This window comes from Lonchura striata, chromosome 1 (genome assembly GCF_050655825.1).
Source record: "Lonchura striata isolate lonStrDom1 chromosome 1, ASM5065582v1, whole genome shotgun sequence".
Classification (NCBI taxonomy): Eukaryota; Metazoa; Chordata; class Aves; order Passeriformes; family Estrildidae; genus Lonchura; species Lonchura striata.
This window is the reverse complement of record NC_140703.1, coordinates 38,435,080-38,459,496: the sequence shown is the minus strand read 5'-3', so window position 1 is coordinate 38,459,496 and position 24,417 is coordinate 38,435,080. Positions and strand designations below refer to the sequence as shown.

General features: G+C 37.5%; 1 long non-coding RNA gene across 1 annotated transcript in view; it reads right to left on the bottom strand.

The window, feature by feature from the left end:
* The window catches only part of LOC146768643 (uncharacterized), a 224,049-nt gene that overhangs the window by 151,124 nt on the left and 48,508 nt on the right, over positions 1–24,417 (bottom strand). The window contains exon 2 of the long non-coding RNA XR_014953624.1: positions 218–14,968. This is a non-coding gene — a long non-coding RNA (uncharacterized LOC146768643). The remainder of the gene's footprint in view (positions 1–217; positions 14,969–24,417) is intronic.

Here is a 24,417-nt window from a genome sequence, read left to right as displayed (position 1 = left end):
AAAAAGAAAAAAACTTTTCAAAATGTCAGTAACCAGAATTATGCCCAGCTGTTCAATAGGAAACCAGTCACTAAAAACATGGAATTGGCATCATTGTATTTTCAAGCACAGCAAAGAAACACTTCCAAGGCAGAACTGGCAAAGGATCAGCATCTGCTACCTGCTAATTAATACTTTAAACACAGCATTGTAGGTGCTGAAACAGAACAATGCAAACCTGGAGCATAGGGCACACCAACCCCCTCTCCACTGGGAGGGATCTTGCTTCCTCCCTCCTCGCTGCAGAATCCATTCCAGAGCTGCCTGCAGTCTTTTGCATTTGTCTGCTTCTTCATTGCCTTGACAGCCGGTATTATAGTTATTTAGATGTTGTGTAACTGTATTACTTAATGTTTGCACAGTGCTTTGAATATGTGAATTGCTATCCAGCTATTCAGTGTTATTATTTCCATTAGGATGAACCATAAAGGCATACTGAAAAAGACAGTGCTTAAGTTGAATAACCTCCTTTAAAAAGGAATAGCAAATCCATCAGGTCTTCTCAAGATGTTTCTGTACCTAAATATTTGAAATCATATCTGCATTTGCATAACACACATACACACACACTTGGACATGCATATGATTTTATTTCAAAGATCAGTATACTGGTTTAACTAGTCCTTTGTTTCAATACTATCAAAGAGAAAATATAAAACCCTACACCATAACTATAATAAAGATTTGGTTAAGTTAAAATTGAATAGCATGTCTTAATGACAGTATTAAGGAAACTAACCTTGGAAATCAAAATTAATGACATTCTTTGATGTTGCTCTGTCTTGACTTTGTATCTTGGACAGGTCAGACTAGTTTTATCAATTTAGGGAAATTAAGCAGAAAGGTTGCACAAATGTAATGATACTATTAACATTTTAAAGACAAAAAATGTAATGTGGATACCGTAACTAAAGTAAAATTACTTTTCTAATTCCAGGATAACTGTTAAGAAGAGTCATGCCTCTCAGTTTAAAACTAAGCATATGATGAATTTCATCAGTATGATTACAATAGTATAGACTAATACTTTATGGCAGCTTGACTTGCTATATCAAGAATTCTGTGGGTTTGAAAAGCTGCATAGTCAATCAATTGGGAAAAAGTAAAAAAAAAAACCAAAAAACCACCACAAACAACTGTTTTCTGACCATATGGGCATAGATAATTCCATTCCTTCCAGAGATTTATCTCAGAAAGAAACATTAGCTAGAATAAAATTTCCTAATTCCTAATTTCCTAATTAAAAGTAATTAGGATGGAATTAATTGAAAAAACACTCCAAAGAAGACTGGCAATAATTGCAGTGGATATAGAAGCATCTATGTTTGCACAGAGAGTTTTTTTATAATGCATGAGAAAAAAGAACAAACCTACTTGTTAGAAGCCAGTACTTTTCTTCCAGCTGTAGCTTTTCATTTGATGAGTATCCTTCTCTTTACAATGCATGGCTCATTTAAAAAGATTGATAGATTAATATTACTGAAGTGATAGCTTCAAAGAACATGTCACATCTGATGACAAGGTATGTTTTCTCTAAAGATGAAATGAAATGAAACATTTGCTCTTTAACACACAATCTGAGGGTCTCAGTTCACATTTGTTGCTTCAGAGGAAATCTGGAAGCACACATGGGTTGAGCATTCTAACAAATTGTCAGGCAAGCTAGAGGCTGTGAAAAAAAGATTGGGTTTCATTAATATATAGTCCAAAGTTTTTGGACTATAGGATTAGAGAACTAATCAATGTTTGAGAAGGATTAATCTGAGACTCATGTTGATATCTTCATCCTGCTGAAACAGTCACTAAAGTCTGTTACAGCCATTAAAGGAAAATGGGCACTCTTAGAGATAATTTATCCCAATGTAGATTGCAAACTGAAATAGACAGACCTCCATATGGGGAGACTGGAATGAATAATAAATTTATGAGACAAATAGATTCCACATTGGCTCCAATACTGTTATCAGTAATTAATTGTCATGGTTGTGTGTCTAGAAGATAAAACAAATTTCTTGAACATTTCTGTGTTGCCTTCCTCTCACCACCTCAGTTAATAGAAAGAACAGTCTTAGAAGAGGAAAGGCAAGGACCTTAAATTCTTACATGAGGCTGTCTTGATGGCAGCAGATTTATTCAGGAAATAGAAGCTGCAGTTTAACATCCCATCCCTGGTTCTCCCAGCTGTCCTTGCTTAGCTACTTGGCACCCCCCTAGGCCAAGAACCCTTGGGAAACTGCCCTGGCTAAGGGAAGACATCCAGGAGAACAGAACGACTTCTCCTCTTTCATCATTTTGAAAGAAAATAGGAAAAACAAATCCTAAAAGTCAAAGAAAAATAGTTTATATAAACCCAAACACACAAAAAAGAGCTCTGTAGTGAGCAGAATCTCCAGATTTGCTCCTCCAGCCTCACCTCTGAAGCTTCCCTACATCAGACCCATGAGATGGTTGATACAAAAACACCATTGCTGCTTCTGTCCTAGCATCCTTTCAGCCTCCATTTGGACCTTCTCTGTAGATTCTCCTTCTGTTATATCTCTGTTAGATTTGTTCATTAAACATATCCAGAAGGAAAGACATAGTGGATCAAGCCTGTGTCATTATGAGGCTGTTTCCAGACACCTTCTTCACTCAGCTTGTTTGCTTTTCTTTCTGGACCTCACCATGTGTTTCTTCCCTAATCACTCCGTTGGCCTTTGGGTATGGACTGGCTCGCACAAGTGATATACATATTGTTAGACAAATGGGTAGAATGGGGAAAACTCGAACCCTGGACCTGTAAACATCTGTAAACCTACTATCTATTCCTGATTCTGACCTTCCTTTCAGTAGCAGTGTAGATGTAAGCACCAGTGTCGATTAAATCCTTGGTATGACAGCATAAATTACTTCATAAGCTCTGCCTGAACAAATATTCAATGATGCTTCTCCATGCAGGGAGCTCTGAAGAGATCACCCTTCCTTGCAGAGCCTTACACTTTCAGTTCTAAATGAAACCCTTGGCAGCCTTGCACATCTGCCAGAGGACCTCTGCACGACACAAAGCACATTGTGGTTTCTCCCATGGCTGAAGGTCACATCTCAATTGGTTAAGGAAGAGCATGTCTGTTCTTCCAGATGCTTTTCATACACTGTTTCAATATGGGCTGAGGTAACATCTATCTTTTTCTTAGACTAAATACTCTGAAACAGCAAAAAGCTGTTGAAATTCAAGTCATATCTTCTATCAAAGATATGACTTCACTCTGCTCAGAAATGCTGTCTGGGGACAGCCAAAAAGGACAAGTATTTTGCTGATCTTCTGGCACCTCCAGGAAGACTAATGAATACATCATGAGAAAGTCAGAAAAGGCAGCACCACATCACTTCCAAGCCACTGCCACAGGAACACAGGAATTATTTTAATAACAAATTTTTTCCTTCAGATTTTCAAATGAGCGAGCATCTGCCTTTGGCAGGAGCCATGCAAGAGAAGTTTGGGCTGAAGTAATTTAGCAATGTGGAAGGATGGAGCAAAGCAACTGGAGGGAGAGATGGAGGGGGAAGCTCTAGTACATATAAAGTTACAGAATTTATTTCCTCCACACCCATGATGGGAGGAAGTTAGAAGGAGCATCCTAGTTGCAGCGAGAGTTCCTCTGAGAACAGATAATCAGAGAAAGCTGTCATTTATCAAGTCAATTTGGCTGTCACTGTGCTGCTATTAATTCTGACTCAGTTCCAGCATTTCTGCATCAAATGGTATTAACACCAGCTTATTGTTTCTCTGTTATATCAAAAAATTATAAAATATATGTTATGCCTTTTTACTAAATAGTTTCTGCTATTTGGTTTAGAAGCAAGCAGGAAATAATGGAAGCAGAAAGAAGACAGTTCTGGGAGCACTGAACTGAAAACACAAATGTTTGTTGTAGAGAGATGCTTATGTAGGGTGGGCAGGTATGAAGAAAAAGTGACATTTATAAAAGAGCACTGATGGTCAAGCTGAAGATGCCCATTGCATAAGGTTTGGACTAGATAGTCTTTAAAGGTTCCTTCCAACCCAAGCCATGCAAGTATTCTGTGATCAGTCAGGTGGTTCTGAGGTAGCCCTAAGGTGGCACATTCTGCAACTCTAATTTTTCTTTTAAGGCAAAATGAAGGAATGGTGTCAACTTACCCCTTTCTACAAACTGTCACTAAGGAGAGTTGTACATCTGCTTTCAGAGTAGGGAAATATTCTCAACAGCAACATATTCTCCAACATTTTGGGGTTTGGTAAAGTGAAATACATTTTTCACTAGGTATAATAAATATACCCATTTCTTCTCAGCGTGCCTAGATTCTGCCTAGATTCCTAATCTGGAATGTATGTTAAAACAGTTTAGATATCATCAGTAACTAATATAAATTATAAGTCAATGATTGGCATAGACAGCTTTAAAATCTTAACTCATAAAACAGATTATTGCAGTAATTAGCCTACAAATGAATTTTGTCGTGAAGAATCAGCCAGGTATTCTTCCAACTACTGAGAAGTTTAAGGTCCAAAAAACACAATGATGGGCTTCCAAGTGAGGCAGAGTCAAAGTTCATCTTGTTGAATTACAGCTGTGAGAACCATTTCTTACACTAGCTCTGCAGAGGAAAGTACTAGACAAGTACAATGCCAAAATTTGGAAGATATGTATCAGCCAATCTCCTACCTTTATATAATGCTGCTCAAAGCATCTCACTAACGTTGCTGTTCTTTGCTTATTTCCTGTTCTTAATGCCCCCCATCTAGCACCTCTACTTCAACCCTGTCTATGAGCTACAAGAACCAGAGATTTTCAAATTCCAAAGCGCATCAGAAAGCTGCAATTGTGCAGTGATGCCTAGGACTTCTACCAGTGCAAAAGAAATTGTATTCTCTTTGAACGGCTGCTGAAGGAGAAATACAGTCCTTAATCACACAGAAATGCACTAATCTGTCTCCTGGCAGCCCACTGGTTTACCAGTATGTTGTATCATTAGTTTTGCCTTCTGAAAACAGAAAGCAGCAAGAGTGAATTCCACGGTATCCAAAGGAATTTTGCAGACAAACAATTGACCTGTTATTAGTGTAGACGGCATGGAGCTTCACATCCCAGACATGTGATTGTCAGTAGGTCTTAGTTGGAGAGCAGCTGCAGTCTCCTTCTTTGGAGCTGGCACACCATGTCCTCTCCAGGAGCCCAGAGTACTCCTTTGCCCCTGAAAGAAATCATTTCACTTCTGCCAGATAGTTAGGATGAGAAATAATTAGGAATATTGTGGGTGTTTCATCACACACTTGGTTTTTGTGAGATATTTCCGTATAGAGGGGAAAAACCATGGCTTAATATAGAATTTGTAAAGGAAGATTATATAACCTTCCCACAGATATAACAGTTCATTTTATCTATTTTCAGGCTTAAGAAAAATACTTTTGCTCCTTATCATTCATGTCTTTCTATAAATTTGTCAGTGGGAATGTGACAGTATCATTCACTGAAAGGCAGCACTATCCCAATTAATATTTTGCAAATGTTACATCACAGGAAATATAAGTACCTAACAAACCCCATTCTTAGAGAGGTCACTCCCTGTGTAGAAGCAGAGACAGCTTCCAATGCAACCAGTTGTCTAAGTTGTCTAACTTTTTCAGAAATAAGTCTCATAGAGCCCAAACAATGTTTGGTGCTGCACAGCTGAGGTCTAAGATGTGGTCTGTGTCTAAAAACATTAAGAAATTTTTGAGATAGAAGTTGTGTTCAACACTTAATGCTTCATAGTTCCAGGCCATCTTGAGTATATACCATCTATGGTATATTTCCATATTTCATTTTGAATGTATTTAATTTATTTAAATAATAATACTGCTACTTAGTATATGTGTGTATACACATATAGATATATATGCATATATATGAGTGTATATATAGGGAGTGTTGGTACTGACTACTCACTTGCTGAGAATCCTTCCTCAGCATGTTAATATTTTAGCAAAGCCTGTGAAAGACCAAAAGATAGAACACCAAAATCTCATGTCAAAGAATTTTGTTCTATAGGATGAAAGGACAAGGAATAGATTATAATGAAGAGTGGAAACAAAATTTAAAATAAAATAGAAAGAAAGGAATGGGAAATTAGATTTTTGAGCTAAATATGCTGTTTTCTTTTCTTTAAAAGCTACTAGAAAAGTTCACAAGATGGATGGTTTATATTTCAGACAGTAATACTTTTTACAGTTTCTCCAAAACACACCTCTGCCCCAAAGTGTACCTTTTCTCCCTCTATTATCCTAACATGAAACAAAATTCATTCTGACTGCATGAGTAGATGACTGTAGTGGAAAGCTCCAGTGGCAGTAAAACAGCAGCCTTTAAGTGTCTCAACATATTAGTGAACTCAACACTTTCATTTTCTCACAGATTTGAATTGGTCTGTTTGCTGTTACTTATATTAAAAGAACTTCATGGTCATTTTTCAAGGCAAAAAATGGATCCTGAGCATTATTAGTCCATAACCCAAACACTGAAACAATAAAAAAGATTTCTGAAACAGCCAAGTGCCTGCTCTTGGAACTAGGAGATTAAGGACCTAGGAGATTAAGACCATAATCCAGGGTGCAAATGGTTCTTAATTCTGATAAAGCTGTAATTGCCATGCTCCTTTCTCCTCTGGTGATCTTAGGGCATTTTTGAGGGGAGAGTGCCACCCCCTTCTCCACCTTTTATACATCTGGCTACAATTTAGGGCAGTTTCGCAAAAAGCCCATCTGCTTGTTTCTAAGTAAAAACATATTTCCATGTCCTTTTATGATAATTTAAGGGTGGTGAGCAACACTCCCTATATCTTATCCCTGCCTACATTTCCAGTTACAACACCAATATCCAGAAAGAGACAGCTGTTAGCATAGTTAAACTGCATGCAGCAGTAGACTGGAACTGGCTCTACTAGAAAGATACTTGAGTGAAATTCCTTTTCCTGCCCCAGATTAGTCCTTTGTCCAGAACTAATTTATATAAAATTGGAAAATAATCTGGGGAGAGACTTTTTAAGCCTTTGGTTTAAAACCCTTCTATTCACTGATGGCATATTCAAAACTTTCATTAGTGTTTGGCTTATACATTTGGTAAGAACTTTAATGGAAGGATCTTCCACATAACGTGTTTGAGTAACAAAGAGAGAAATTAGCCATTTACAGGGCAAACAATAATACACATTTTTCACTGTACTTACTGTATTTTTAACATTTTCTGTCATTGTAAAACTCACAGTACCAGGGCTGTTTCAACAGTTGAACTTTACTCACTGACTTTGTCAACTTCATTGTCTTTCAGCATTAGTCAAATATTCTCAATTCATTTCAGAGTAATGGGAATTTCAGAAAGCAAAGATTGTAGTGAATATTTGATGAAGTAATGGTGTGTCAACAGTCTAAGCATGGCTTGATTATGGAAATGAAATTAAGGCAGGGAATTAAACTATTAAAGCAGAAAATGTCTAATTAAATGGAAATCATGCATTAAACTTCACTTATTCTTTACACAAGAAATATTTTTCAAGTTCTATTTAAGTTGTATTATACAGAAACATATAATTAAAAATCTAATACAACCTTCAAATTATAAAAGGCATCCCACTTTTAACAGGAAATCGCAGCCCACTTTTAACAGGAAAAAACAGCCTATGTGAGCAATTTCCATTAACTGAAACAAATATTTTCACTTTCAAAATGTATTTGATGTTTTATGTTTGGCATACAGAACACAGAATGGATTTCAAGGAAAAAGTAAAAACAATAAGAAACTGCATTCACAAGTGTATGAAGTATTTACACATCTTGTAGATAGTAGAGGAAATGCTCTCAACTCCTGAATGTTTCATAAACATTAGCACGCGTATTCTATAAAGTTTATACCCAAAAGCTCATGATCTGCATCATCATTCAGTTATTTACTGAAAGTCACTCTCCCAGTTTACACATTTCAATAATTCATCCCAAATCAGGAACAATTGCACAAGATTTGCATTTACAAAAATCATGAACGGAAACAAATAAGTCTGCAGATAGCACAGGGACTGATGGCAATGCTTGCCAGCCCCTAATGCCAGTGACAGGGATAACAGACTGGTCACCTTATTTTCCAGCAGAAGATCATAGAATCACAGCATTGTAGGATCATAGAAGGCTAGAATGGTTTGGGTTGGAAGGGACCTTAAAGATCATCTCATTCCAACACCCCTGCCAAGAGAGGGGATACCCTTCACCAGACCAGGTTCCTCAGAGCTCCATCCAGCCTGCCCAGCCAGGGATGGGACATCCTTAACTTCTCTGGGCAACTGTGCCAGTGCCTCACCACCCTCTGATGGATTCCTCATGATATATACATTGCACCCTCCTATATTTAGGATCCTTCATCCTGATTCTCAGCTTTGTCCTCAAATGAGAGAAACAATTCAAATATTGTATCAGCAGTACTTGTGTCACTGTAACATCTCAGGGACCATATGACAGTGTAGGATGGTGGTGTGGCTGATTAAACAAAGAACAGAGAGAGGTTTCCTGTCTCATCCTCATAACTGCGTGTATGATCACTGAAATAAAAACAAAGGGATATTTTATTTCATTAGGAATAATTTTTCCAAGGAGAATGAACCTTTGTTCACATAAGTGATTTCAGGTGTAAAAAGATCCCTGAAAAAAAATGAAAATTACTTGTTTCTTAATTTTTAGATGAAGACGTTTAAATGCTTTCAGTTTAAAATCCTTTTTTAAAATTTGTTTTGTTTTTATATGTAATTTTATTCCCAAGTGGAAAACTTGATTGCTTGAATATCAAAGTGAAAAATCTGTTAGAATTATGTATTTTTAGTCTATTTACAATCTAACTGCCACACAAGCCACTCAAAATAGCTAAAGATGGGAGACATAAGTAGTCAGAAATCACAAATTTTCCCAAGCTATTTCCAAGCATGCACAGGAGTGTTTGAAAAGATCTTAAGAATGAGACCTCTGACCAGGTCATGAAGAAGTCCTTCCCAAACCTGACATGTCTGAGGGACAGCTCAGCAGAATTTGCTTAAAAATTTAATGCTTGCTGCAAAAATCTTTTATATTTTTTACTTCAATTAATTTCTCACTGGTTGTTTGGTAATTTCATGCATCATCCTAAATAGCCTGACAATACTTTATTCTTGTTAAAACTACCTGGAACTCATCCCACAGTGCACACAGAAAGAAAAACTGATAGCAAATTCTTCTCAGAACACCTGTAAAATCATGAATAACTAAACATCAATACACAATTATTTTAAAAATTGTTCTAGCTGGCTAGTATAATTACCCATGTCACCACAACCCAATTTTTCCAGTGGAGTTTGCATCTCCAGATCAGCACTAAAGTCCTGAGTATTGCTAACACATTTGGGGCATCAGGGAATTTAAAGACTGAGAAAAGCTGTTGAGGAGAGAAAGTAATGGTGTTTAATACCAAATGAGATCAAAAGAAACCCAGCAGTATGAAATGGGCTGTGTAGAATATCTCCCAGTATGGCAATTGCATTAATGAGCATGCAGTTTCGTGAAGCCAAGTTGTTACAGACACTGGACTGTGATACTAATTACACCCTATGAAATATAAACAAGTCATAAATGTAGAAAAGCTGCTCTAAATCCTGCAGTCAGCTAACACGTAGATGTAGATTCACTAGGAAGATAATGATGTGAATTTCCTTGCTTCCCAGGTTCTGACATGGGAGAGTTAACGTGCATGAATCAACAAGAAAACGGGGCAGTGAAATACCTTTGCTAAAGTGGGGAAGAGTTCTTCAGCTCTGGAGCAGAAAGCCAGGTCAATCATGCATGATTCAGGACATTTGATGATGGTAAAAGGACCTGAACACAGGAATTCACACCTAGTATTCAGCAAGATACAGGTAGGAACTGCAATTTGCTCTCTGTCAGCTGTAAGAGACTTTCTGACTCTAGCACCTTTGCACATGGCCCAGCCAGCATCTGTAAAACAAACCAAATCTATCCAAAAACAACTTGTGTGAGCCTAACACACTTCCAGCAGCACGTGGGTGGAAGCTGCTACAGCTGCATGGTCCCAGCATAGCCAGGCTCAGAACTCTTCTTAGAGCACCGAGGAAAGATTGCTCCTCCCTTCGACCCTTTAGTGACACTTTGAAGTCCCAGTAGACCTTTGCTCTTGCCCATTAGAGACCTTCACGTGTTTTCTGAGATGTATAGGATAGGGTAATGGTTTTAAATTAAAAGAGGATCAATTTAGGTTATATATAAGGAAGAGGTCTTTTATAATGAGGCCATCACACATTGCTCAGGGAATTCTGGATGCCCCATCCCTGAAAACATTCAAGGTCAAGTTGGACTGGATCCTGAGTAACCTGCTCTAGCTGAAGATGTCTCTGCTTCTGGCAGGGGAGTTGAACTACATGGTCTTTAAAGGTCACGTCCAACCCAAACTATTGTATGATTGTACAGTTCTACATTGCTGCAGATCTGTTTTCAGCTGTTTGAGCTCAACAAGTACACAATATCACCACCAGAACTAAAAAATATTCAGGACAAGGAGTCGAGACAGAGGAGATCAGGCAGAAAGAAACACAAGGATTTCTCTGGAATTACTCTGTCACAGTTCATTATGACCTAAGGCCACAATTTTCTCCCTTTCTTGTCATTATATTAGTTTTGCTGGTTATTTTTGTGGAGCAAATTTCTTCTTTGCCCATTGAAATAATTGGCAAAGTATATATAGTCTATAAGTAGACTCCATCTCCATTCACTTCCCCTTTTTGGAAAGGAACACATCACCTGCTTTCTCTTTGGATTGAAACAAAAATGCTGTAGGAAAATGCAAAGAGAAAAGAAGAATCTTCTCTGGATAAATGTCCGTATTGCATTCTTAATATGACATATTAGATGCCATGTATATAATTGATGGTTCTAAAAGCTATCCCTACATTTCAGTATTGTCTTGCTGTTGCCAAGGAGTCTTTTTGTAAATACTTCCTTTTGGAAAAATGTAGTGACAAAACACTTTCCAGGTTTCCATGACTGCTGCAGTGTTTAATTTATTTTGATTAATTCTGTGTTTACATCTGCTTTCAGTCTTTGTGTCCTCTCCTTTGAGAATCCAACTAGCCTATGCTGATCTCAAAAAAACTGATTGGGAATTTCATGTTACAATCTTCCTCTAAAGAAAAAAATAAAAAAGGGAGGGGGAGGCATTTGATTTTGCCATTCTTCCCCCAAAAGATTTGTGAAATACAGGATACCACTATAGCAGATCTGAATAAGAAACAGAGCTCCCAAGTCATCTATGTTACACAGTTATTTCACTGGAATAAGAGGAGCTTTTCCTTTCATTGCCTCATCATAGTTTGTTTCAGCTCTTGGCTAGTATTTCCTGTAAACCTTATAGACCCATATGAACCATAGAAGAAAAAACACAGTTTTAACCTCCATTCAGCAAAACACAGAGTGCCTTACTGCTAACAAAATTAAAACATATGATTCAATTTCTTTGAACAACTTTCTCAAAGCTATCTTCTCACTTCATATCTTCTTCTCTTTCATATTTGACATTTGACATCCTTTTAGTTGTAGATCTAATTTCAACTACATGGCTAAAACACTGGGTGTGTCTTTTTAATCATCCTTAGTCATGAGCCAGCTGAAAAGATTCCTACAATGGGTGAACCACACAAAACTTAAACCTGCAAATATGCATGTTTATTGCAGATTTCCTCATGACCTGGTCAAGTGTGTGAGTACAAACCCATGTTAGCAGATGTTGTCACTGACAGCCACACAGTTTGAAAACTGCTTGAGATTTCCCAAGAGCATTTTCTTCAGGGGAGAAAATAAAAAGTAGAAGCAAAGAAAAGTCTGTTGTCTTCCTCTCCAGTCTGTTTTCAAAGGCAATGATACTCGACTGTTCCTGCACTGAAGCATAGTAATGAGGAGACTTCTCCCATCTGGCCTTAGCTGATTGAGACATATCTTTCTGGCTTTTCACCCCAGTTCATGATGCAAGTTGTGCATGTTACTAAACTTCCAGTCTGATTTTTGTGTGAATTTTGACAATGGATAAGGATCTGCCTAGGCTTTAAAATTGGCTGAAAAAGTTAATTTTCCTGTGAAGAGAAACAGTCTTTACCCCTTCTATGCATTTTTACAATGACTTTTGGGGACATATAATTCAGAAGGAATCAATTCACTGATTTTTACAAAATTTAACACATTCTAAAATTTTTGCTGTTTTAAATAAAAGCTCATTTGAAAGACAAAATATACATAATTGCAGTGATTTCTGGTTTTCCTCTGTACTACTTCTGGGTTTCTTCCTTTACTGCTGTATCTCCTCCATTTCCTATATCCCTCTGTTTAAATATGAAGTTAAATAGTTTCCAGATGCAATTTTATTGCTCCCTTACCCACATAATGAAAACTAAAAGACACTGTAGAATCCCTGTTGAGGCACCACTATCAGTAAGTTTGGCAAATAACTGCCATAAAGCTTTTTTATTGCTCTGCTGATTTAAAAAGTAAGTCATGGAGAACCAAATGACGTGCAATAATGGTTTAATAGTAACAGATTCACTTTGGGGGTGTCATGATATGTCTTGAGAACTTTTGTTTAAAAAATGCATAAAAACACACAGGATACAATTTGGCAAGTGAAACCTTTCATAGGCTATAAAGTGCAATTAGTCTGTGGCTTAATCCAGTTACATTTGTGTGATAAACAAGGTTGCTGAGAAAAATCACACCATGTTTATTCCTAAAGCAAAATACTTACACAAATTCACTTTGATTTTCTTTAACCTTTCAATAATCAGTTTGCACCTTTTTGGTTTGTAATAACAGGATTTAAAAAATAAACCTTCCAGATTTTGCATTTTATGTTGAAGCTAATTCAATGCTTCTGTTAGAGATGATTTTTACCTAGAACTCAGAGTAAATTGACAGACTCTGGAAGGCTAAATGAAGGAGTTCATCTTTCCAATCCTAAATTTTAAATGCAGGAAAAGTTTAAGATTCAAAGTCACCTATGTGAATCTGTCTAACAAATTGTTAGTCTCTCTCATAGTTTTTTTCCATTAGGACATCATGCCTCCCTTTAAACAAAATAGAAAAGAATTTCGGTTTTATGGTCCAGACACACTATATTTTTACTGGATATCAAATATTCTTGAAGCTTACCTTGGACCAAGTAATCCTTTTGGAAACAGAGTATGAACTGTAATACAGAAATGGATGGAAAGCATTCATTTCTGTATGCAAAATTTTTCATGTAAGCCCCGTATTTCAGCATATATTCTTAGAATGGTAACAGGTACACCTGATCAGTGTAAATGAGGTCAGAACTCAGGTCAGGAAGTAAACCAGTTTCCTTCAAAACCATGCAGTACATCCGGATTTACATAAATTAAGAAGATTATATTGGGCAAATAATTTTCAAAACCGGGGAGAACAAGAATGACATAACATGAGACTTTAAAAAGAAAAAAAAAATAGTAGAAATTAGCAAACTGGTAAAAAAACATCTAGTAACCACTTCAGCCCTCCTAAAATCCCCATCTGTGTGTACAAGGAAGGGCAGGTGAGGCCAGTGACCTGCCCACAGCTCCTCCTCAGGAATGTTGCTCTCTAGACCTGCACTCCAGACCTCTTGCATTGCAAAGTTTTGCCCCAGCCAGGACATGGCAGCCCTTTGGCCTCCTGCTTTACTCATGCAAGAGCATAAAACCTGAAAAGTTCAGATTTCTTCCTTTCCCTTCTCTTGGTTCTTCAATTTACTTTCTTCCACACTCAGTCCAGTCTCAGGCCACTGCAGCTGTTAACAATTCCTTATTCTCCAGAGGAACACAGGCTCTTGCTGTATGACACCAGCTGGATTCTCCCTTGAACAAGACCATGTGGCAGCATCCACTGATTTTGTGGTGCAAGTTCAATCAGCACTGGCTTGACCCAAGGTGAAAGTTGTAGCAAAAACCTGTAGCTGCTGTCAGAGGAGAAGTATTTCTGTTACGTCAATGATGCTTTTGCTACTTGCTTTCAGGAAGGATCAAAAAAACCCTTCTCTTCAGTCTGAAGGTTTTGCCTTCCCTTTCACTATTTCAAAACTACTAGTTTTCTAAAGAAAGGACTCCTTTTCCTTGGAAACACATTCCTAGCATCCCCAGCCACTCCTGATTTTCTAATTTACAGTCATTTGAATTAAATTAGCCACTGGTACAAGAATCATTCAACATCTGGCATTTCAGAAAAATAGCGTATCAGGAGACAGAAAACACTTTTTAATTTTTTTTAGAGTAGAAAACTCTGGTCTTTAAAAGAAATACTTACCTTATGCTATGCTTATCTTATTTTGAAGATCATATGAGGTCTTGGCTTCCAGTACAAGTCTATATCCTTTTCACTGGGATTATAGAGACGTGTCTTAAAATCTAAATGCTGCCATGGAAACTGTCTACATTCTTTTACTAAGTGGGAAAAATATTCTGCAAAAATTTCTGCTCCAAATATTTTTATTCTATCTCACCCCATTGAGGCTGTAAAATGGAATGGGCATAGCTGCTTGAGATGGTGTCAAGGAGTTGCAGTATCAGGATGCAATCTGCTTAGGCCACATACCATACTGAAATGAGGAGACATATGCATTTTATGACCTCGTTTTGCATATAGCTGTCTATATAGATGACTCACTAATGGATGATGTAACGAGAGAAGCAGGATCACAAAATACTCACATGGTTTGTAATAAATTACAAAATTTGTATGTAGGGCCATACCGGGTGGAATTTTCCCAATTAGACCATTAAACATGTTTATGCTGATAGTCCCAAGTCAGACCACAGTAGAACATAGGTGAATTGGTCAGAGAAGAACTTCTCATTTCTCATCCATCAAGGCCTATGAAATTAGAAGAAATAGATAAATGCAACAGATAAAGAAGCTATTAATAGTCCACAAGAGAGAAACTCACATTGCTGAGTGGACAGTTTGGCACACATATTCTTTTGCATATCTAGTTCCTGAGAGCCTGTGGGAAAAGCTATTGACTAGATAGAGATGAAGTACGAGTAATTGCATTATGTCACAATTTTATGCTTAGCATCTGGAGATTATTCTGTCACCAAAGTAAGAAACTCATATATGACAACAATAAACAATGAATCAGATTCTCATCTTCATTAAATTCTGTCTTCATTGCTATAATTTCAGTTTTATTTTTTAATATTCAATCACACTAATATCAGCTGATTCAGGATGTGAATAGCTAATTAGATTTGCTTGATTTCATGCATCTTAAAGAGGAAGCTGAAATTTGCCTGAATTTCTCTAAAAAAAAAAAAGTAATGCTAAAAGAGTCAAGATGTACTGCTCTGTAAATAAAACTTGTTTTCATATTCTAATCAAGTGGAATATACAGTTTTGTGCCTCCTGAGTAACTGTGTGATTTAGGTTACTGACTGGTTTCAATAAAGGTCAAGAGACAATATTCTTTTGTAGCACTGAAATATTAGAGAAGTTAATTTGTGAATCACAGAGTCTTTGGTGTGATAGCCTCCATCACCAGACATATGGAGCAGCTAGAGGTGTTATCTTCTACAGGTACTTGTCCAGCTATCTCACCCCCCACCCCCCCACCCCCCCCCATTGTATAAAATCTCTTGGCTGCCTTGCTGATCAGGGTCTATTAAAAATACTGAGTAACAGCAATCTGAATGAGAATTAAACATTTGGAGTGACAAGACAAAGTTGGGTTGGACCTCAAGGCATATTGTGAATGTCAAATATCACTTCCAGGTCAGACAAACAGATGCTTTAATCTGCTAACACAAGATATGTCAGTGAACAGGTCAGATCATACACAGAGTGAGTTTCATTCTGTTTCTGTCTCCCTCACTGAAAAGTTTCATGAGTACCTGTTTCCTTTTCCAGCCAATTCACCTCAAAGCTTGTAGTCAAAGCAAGTACACATCTCCCAGAAGTTTGCACTAATTTGCCTTGAAGGGTGGTGTAAATTCATTTGAAAACAAAGACTTTTTGGAAACATTTCTCGTAGAATCATAGAACTTAAATTTGGGAAAGATCTCCAAGATCATAGTGTCCAACTTCTGTTTTCTGAAAACATTGTTCTTCCTTGAGATGGGATAAGGATTTGCCATTAGTTCTCTTTGCCACAGACCTTAAGATATGTATCATTGCTAATTGTGTGAACATAAGACCTTCTGCAATTGTATCAGCATCATATTTTAGCTGCTTTGTTCTCACACAGACAAGAATCTAATTTTAAGAACAGGTGTTCCAATTACAGTATAATTTATGTGATGATACTTCAATATTATTTTGGATTATAGCAATTAAATTACAATTCTAATCCTTCCAGTGGTCACCGTGGTAATACCACTGACATCAACAAAAGTCAGATGAGATCCAAAGGGAATGGCAGAGCCATTGTTTGTCTGGGCATCACTTCTACCAAGAGGTTTTCATAGTCATGCCTAATTCATTTCTTGTAAACAAACACTAAGTACATAGGCAAAATGGAAAAATTCCTGTATCCATTTACTGATGGGGTTTGAAAGTGAATAGACTGCATTTAAACTGGTGCAAGATCCATCCAGGGCCCATTTTTCTTTACCTGGACTGTTCCCCCTCCACAAGCCTAGCACCTTCTACACTACACAGTTCCTTTTTTGAGATCGCAGTGACAAGGGACGCTTTGTGTCAGCTCAGCCATCCTGCTGCCTGGGACTATAGGCTGAGCTGTGGCTGAATGTCTCGGCCTTCCTATTTCTGATTTACAGTGCATCCCCTAGGTCTGCAACCTGACAGTCATAAATCATAAGTCAAAAATAAATAAGTCAATATCAGCCAAAACATATTTCGGTTTCTAATCACATGTATCTTTCCCTTTCCCACAAACCATCTTCTTCCCCACATTTCCCCTACCACTGTTTTTTCATGAATTGAGACTATACACAGTTGTAATGCTAATGTCACTTCAGACTAACCTCAGCCCATTCCCCAGAGATCTTGCTTGTTCCTTCCCTGTCAAGGTTGACATTGCACAAAAATGATAGGCCTGAATTAGACTCAAGGTTCATCTCTCTGACACTGACAGGTACATGGCGTCCAACAATTTCTGAGATTTTTTGAGACATTGGGATGGTATTCAGGTTCCTAAACATGAGTGCCTGCTGCTACTTCAGATCCCTGTGTATGTCCTTCTTGGCAGCCAGCTGTTCCTTCAGGAGGTCACTGGTCTTCCACAGATCCTGTGGCAAATCTTTCAACTCCAGGCAGATGTGTCATGTTTTTTTGAGATGTCTATAAATCCCAGAAGTCATGTCTCTATGTTCAATACTCTTTGATAAATTTCTGATCAGTGTATTAGTCTACTCTTTTTAATTAGACAGTTTTAGCTCTAATCTCATGACAAGGAGGTTCACAAGTTTTATGAAAAATTGCATGCTCTTGTTGGTTATGTGTTTGCTATTGCAGTTAACCTGAAGCTGAAGCAGAAGTATCTTGCATCCACAGACAGATGTACACAGGTATAGTTAATGCTTGCTTGCCTTAAACCCATACCTAAGCACACTAAAATGCCATCACCATCCTCAACAGCACATATTGTCACATAGCAATGTATTATAAGGCAAGTTAAAATTTAAATAATAGCCAAAACTGCAACACATAAATGGTGACTTGAGATATGGCTTCAACAATGGGATGCACAAAAAAACGTGCAAGTACTGAAATCTGCAAGAAGAGAACTAAGGATATACAGTGGGCAGGAAGGGTATCCAGTAGAATTAAAAGTCCTGTACACAACCACTACAAGACCTGATCCCAAAACCAAAATATCAAGAAGAGACTGTCTCCCTTTTTGTTTTGGGCATGGGGCAGAAAAACCTGAATGAGAAAACACAGGAAACACAGCCCACTTCAGTTCTGGCTTCCCACATCAGAGAGCTTTGAGGACCACCAGAAACTATAGCCATTAACCTAGACTAAAACAGCATCTGTTCTGCATGTACACTCGCAGCTATAGGCTTATAAAAGACAATTTTGCTCTAGATGTGGTGATAATTAAATTCTTTTCAATGTCATTGATAATTATACAAACCTCCATCAATTCCCACTCTTATCTACATGTTTAAGGAGCTCCTGCCTATTTATCTGTTCAAAATATGGAAGAAAGTTTTTTACTTTAAATATCTGTAACGTTTTACTAAGCATTTTTCAGTTCTGCTACAGCCTTTTAAGGTGGAGAAAATAGAATTGCTAAAATTTCAACTCACCATGGCCCAAGTAGAGAGATAACATCCATAGCTATCCATTCTGTTCTTTCCTTACTAATTCCCAACATTTGGCTGCTAGTCCCTAATTCCTAACCATTTTGGCTGCTTACAGTATTTCTTGTCAGTATGGCAGAACAGGTCTTTCTGTGTGGCAGAGTGAGGTGTTTGCTAATTGCTGCAATGATATAAAAATAGGGTTTCTATATCATATTTCATGGACTCACAGATGAAATTACAATAATTTTTTTTTTTTTTAGTGTAGGATTAATACCTTCAGTTGCAAGTAACTTATAACCAGAATTTTGCCTAATTAAATCACTAGTTCAGTTAATCTCCTTGAACTTGACTATGATGGAGGGAGAAAGAAAACAGATATCCAGAAAGGAACATAACTTTTTCAGAGTGTTCTTATAACACTACAGAGAAAAAGGAGCTTGGGCTTTTTTAATATCAGGTGTATTTATTTTTCTTTTCACTGCTGGTTTTAATACACAGTTCCTTTTGGGGTTTTCTTGGTTTCTTTGAGTTTCTGTCCTCCACAACTTCCCAGGACTCAGCATGCTTTTATAGCTTATTTAATTCTTCCCACTGCTTTGCTGGCTGTAGGAGTTCAATACTGTTAAGTTCCAAATTTTTGTCCATTATGGTAAATGTGTGAAGAAAAAAAAAAATAAAAAGAACTGATCACAACATAAATTGTAGAATACTGTATGCACAATCCATTAATTCCATTAATATTATATTCTTGCCCTTAATGGCCACTATGATATCAAGTTACTCTGGTTTTCCTTCTGCTCCTGTGTCTTTGCAGTATTAAATATTTAGAGTTTCTTCATGCTATCTTTATGCTTCTGCAGGGCTAAGAAGTATTGGTACCCTGTGCTTAACTTAATTTTAGCTATTCTGAAGGTTTATTTAGCAACAGCAATAAAAAGGTATATATAGATATGCCATGATTGTAATCAAACGGGTATAAATATACATAATGAGAGGATACTGTGGAAATAGAGTTTAAACTCAGAGCTTAAATTGCTAGTATTCAAGCTGGATAAAAAAAAGATATTTATCCCTAATGAAAAAAAATTCATCAGTTCTTCAGGATCTTATTAGCACAATTTAGGTTTCAATTCTGTGAGACACTTCAGGAAGATTTAGATAAAATATCACACAATAAGTTGCCTGAAATCTAAATATTTCTATAGTATTTGATTTGCTTCTCTTTACCAGAGATGAAAATCAGTTTATCTGCAATGTTTGAGAGAAGTCGTTTATCACCTTGCTCTCTGAGTCAGACAGTCGCTGACATTCTCATTTTCATTTTCCCATAGCTGACAATAATTTACCACATTTGTCACCCTTATTGATTTTATGAGCCATGGATCCAATATTTCCACCTTGATACAAGCAGAACTCCTCCAGGTCACCCAAGTAATGGCTGATAAACAGAGTCCTACACAACTTCAGGCATAAACAGGTTTTTCTTCTATAAATAATCATATATAAATATACAAAATATTTTATATGTACACACATCTCTGTATTTTACTGGAAATAAGCATTTTTCTCCTATGTATCTATTTCAGTACCAGTCTTCCTCCTAGCTACAACCAACCAAATTCCCTTGCCTTCTAGCATTTGTTTTCAGGGGCACAGAACAGCTCTGTGCTTCTGAGAATACACTGATATGCTGGCAATGTGCATATTTACCTCAGCTCAGTGCAGTCAGTGTAGCCCAGCAAGGTGTCCTGTGCCTTGAGCAGCCCTGAGCACACCACAAGAACTTCAGCCAGTATCCCAGAGTTTGATTATTTTCTTGACCTTTTTTGGTGCCTGGAAAAAGGGTCTCTAATGTAGGAGATCAGAGGAATGCATGGATTGCTGCCAAGGGATGGGTCATGAGGCAGTTTTTATTCTGTCAGAATGGGCAAGCCCTGGTGAAAGCAAGCTCTGGCCAGAGAGTCTCCATCCTTGGAGACGCTCAGAACCTCTCAAGTCACAGCTCTATATGACCCTCCTCTGAGCAGAGGGTTTGGAATAGACAATCTGAAGAAGTACTGCATCAACAATTCTGTGATTCTGCTAAACGTTCTACAGCAGCCATCCCCAAAAGAGCTACTGCACCATGGAGTGCACTCTGGAGTAGGGGTTTACACCTATCCTTACTCCCAGGAAGGGAAAACATCTGATGGAGCAGGATGGAAGAAGAACCACAACACTGCACCAGGTGCTGTTGAAGACTGCTCACTGTCATCACTCAGACTACAGTAATTTTCTGCAAGGAAATGAGATTTTTCAAGCAATTCAGGATCTGACTCTGACTGAAAGCAACAGGAAGAAAGTTCTTTCCTCCTCTTTGGTAATCAATTCTCACCATATAATAGAGTGGGTGGAAACACTTCAGATCAGGTTGTAAACACCTAACGTGTCTTAGACTCACATCTGTGTTTATCCTGTGCCCTTATCCTTACATCTTTGCAACAGTTCTAAAACACAAGGAGCTCTGAATAATGTAGTCTTTGCCAGATCACAGAAGAACAGTGGGTTTTTCTGCCCTCGAGTGCTTCAGTCCCATTCTGCAGCCTCATACAATATTTATCTCATGTCCGAACAGCACCTCACCCAATCCAAAATTATCAGGTTAAAAACCCTGGTTTTTGAACAATCAACACCTACCCAATGTCTCTTCACAACCTCTTCTTCTCTCCAAACTGGAATTTTTCATATTAGCACCGGAGCCGGACACTTAGAACTATCTACCAGCATCGACTGCTGTTACCCTAGAGATAGTGTCTTATGATAGCAACATAAATGTGTCACAGCACTAATGGGACCACTGTACTTCAGTCATATCTTTATAGATATGCAGCAGCCACTGACCCAATTTCCATAGCTTTGGCTTTGTCTTGGGCACTCTGTCTATACACAGGAAGATCATTTCAGTAATGACAATGAAATGTCTTCAGACTCCAGTAAGCTGGGAAGATTTGGGGAACCCTATGCTATCTCTTGTTTCTGCTTTTGGGGTTGGTTAGTGCAGGTAAAGCCAGAAGAACTCCATCATGCCTTTCTTTCATGGGTAAGTGATCTCCCCTTCATGCTACTGGGAACTGAGGCACTGAGTGAAGGAAAACTTGTCTCTCTTGTTCACAGATGAACAACACATGCATGTCCTGTGTTTGAGTATTTTCTAGCTCTTTATAAAAATAAGTGGTAAAACAAAACAGCTTGCTTGCTTGCCTTAAGATTAAACACAGACACAGCCAAAATTTCACAAAAAAATATTAATACCATCAATTTTTAACTGAGATTAATTGACCTTTCAGTACTTTGAACTAATAAGGCTTTCACAGAACTGTACTAATTAGAAAGGGGAGCTCTCAATGGTTGCTAAGAAACAAGTACATATTTGTAATCACTTTTTTACCCTTGGCAGCAATGCCTTGTCATAGATTCAAGAATGTTTCTCTCAAAACAAATCCTTGTCGTTTTCAATTAGCAGGCTAAGAACTTAAAATCTAGTTGCTGATTAGTGTAACAAGACAGGAGGAGGTATGTCTGCTGAAGTAGAGAATCACAAGTTATATCTATATTAAAGGCCTAAACATACATGCAGGTCTGGGCACCCTGAATTAGCAGGTCCATAGCATGGTTTTCATCTAAGTCAACTAAGGGTCTCACAGGGAAAAGCAAGGCATGGTTATGGGGGTACCATGACCAGGCAACTCTTCCAGCATGCAGCCCAGCTGCAATCACCCTCCCTTAGGATATCCAAGACAGATATCCTAAGGATATCCTTTGTCATACTGATTGGCTTTGGGGCTAGCATGAGCCTGCTTTATCTGCAGCTATAGGATAGCCATAGAAAGCTGAAAAAGTCCAGGAATAGTTAACAATCAAAAACCAAATAGATTACTGAAAGATGGAACACTTTAACACCTTTGCAATTTTCACTCAAAAATGACTTAATTTTTTTCAAATGACATCTCAGGTATGATTGTCTTTGTGATGCATAACTGCACTTCTTTATTTTAAATATTCCCTAGTCCATTGCAATGCGTGCCTTGGAAAACAACCCATTAAAATCCTGCACAGCATTCTGTTTATGTGAATTGTTGCCTTTACTGCCATGTAGCCACTTCCCATGGGTGAAGTTAGGAATGTGCTGAAGCATTTACAGAACTTAATGGACTACATAGGAATATGGGAAATCCACTGCATCCAGAGCACTTCCAAAACATGAAGACTAATAAAACCAGAAAACCCTAGAGATCTCTTTTTTATTTTCCTTGGAAAGGCTTACTAGTAACAACAGAGCAAGATTTTTAAACAAAAACATGACATTCATAGTAACGTTCCTGTTAAAACAGTGTCTGTATATAAAGAATGACCTTCAGCTTTTAAGAAAGATATTTTTTCAGGGCCCTGAACAGATTGTTTTTTTGATACAGAGACAAAAAATCCAAAAATTGAAGCTAAACTGAAAATAAGCAAGTTATAAATCACACAGGAAGGTGATGAAAGGGAAGTACCTGGATCATTTGGGAAGCTGGTCTTCAAGAATCACAGGTATTTGGGAACAATCTTAAAGATAGTAATTCAGGACCTCACCCTGGTTAACTTAGAGATAAAAATACTTTCTTAATCAGAGGCTGGGAAAGTTTGCATTTTTAAATTACTGGAATTTCTAAAGAGGATGGAAGAAGTTTTGTTACTGTCTACTGATTGCATCTGGGTTTGCCATATTTACATAATGGATTTATTTTTGTCTCAATACACAGATTATTTTCAGGAATGGGAGAGAGGTGTTGCCTTCTGAGGTAACAGAAGAAGTAGCATAATTAGTTATGCCGAGATGGATCACAGCTAGGAATTTGTGTCCCAGCAGATCTTGTCCTAAGGTTAAACACTCTATCAGATCTGTCAGGATTGAAATTTTACTTGAAAAAGTCTGGCAGGTTGTTTTTCTAGGTTTTCTTCTGAAGCACAGGATCTAGCTCATCTTGAAGACTATTTATTTGTTTTACATAAATGCCATTGAGGGAGGATCACTGGTCTTCATCTTTCTTGCTATCTTCCTCTTTACAGTAACAGATGCTTTACGTGCTCTGTGGAATATCCATCTATGATACAGCTCCCAAAGATCATGGAGACGTCAATTTGCTAGTCCAGGAATAATTTCCCATACCATATTTTCTTCTTCTTAAGTATGTGGGAATAAGACATTGACTCTTCAATATAACATAAAAATTATGCTTCAGAGGGTAAAATGGAAAGTAAACTATTTTGGATTAGAATTAAGATAAGTATTCTTATATTAGAAAAAAAAATAACTTGTTGGAACAGCTTTCCCTGGGCTGTTATAGATACCCTTTTTTAGTCACCTTTTTGCATATAATCTTTTAAAACTTCAAAAGGAGTGAACTTAGGGTGGCTGGACTGGCTGTGCATGGCAAGAAAACTGGCAACAGCTACCTATTCTCACTTAATAACATCATGCATTTTATCTTGTGAAATTACAGACATAACACCTTTTTTTGCATTCTCTTACATCTTTCAATATATTCTTATAAAACCAGGCAATGTCAACGCATAAGTAAACTATAGCTTTTCTGGGCTAATCAGACTTTCAAAGATAGAAAAATATCCTCACTACCTACAAGGAGATTGTCATGGCCTGGAAGAGAAGTCTGACACCTGATCCACAGAGCAGCATCTTCCTGCAGCAGCAGTCACTTCCCAACTCCATTAACAACCCCAATGTCATACACTTGGTCCTTCTGCATAAAAGTCTAGCCATTTTTCTTTATCCTATGCAATTTGTTTATTTGAAGATAGATATTAGCAATTATCTCTATAACAAAATATCTGAAGATGTATTGTTTTGTGATTAAGTATTACCCGAGACATATATTAAACATCCTCTATTATTATCTCAAACTATGACTCTTCTTTCAACATTAAGAACTTGGAAACAGATCTATACTCCTTAATTAGCCCTCCTTTATTATCCTACCAGCATACAGACAAGGTATTAATCTGAGCAATGGCAAC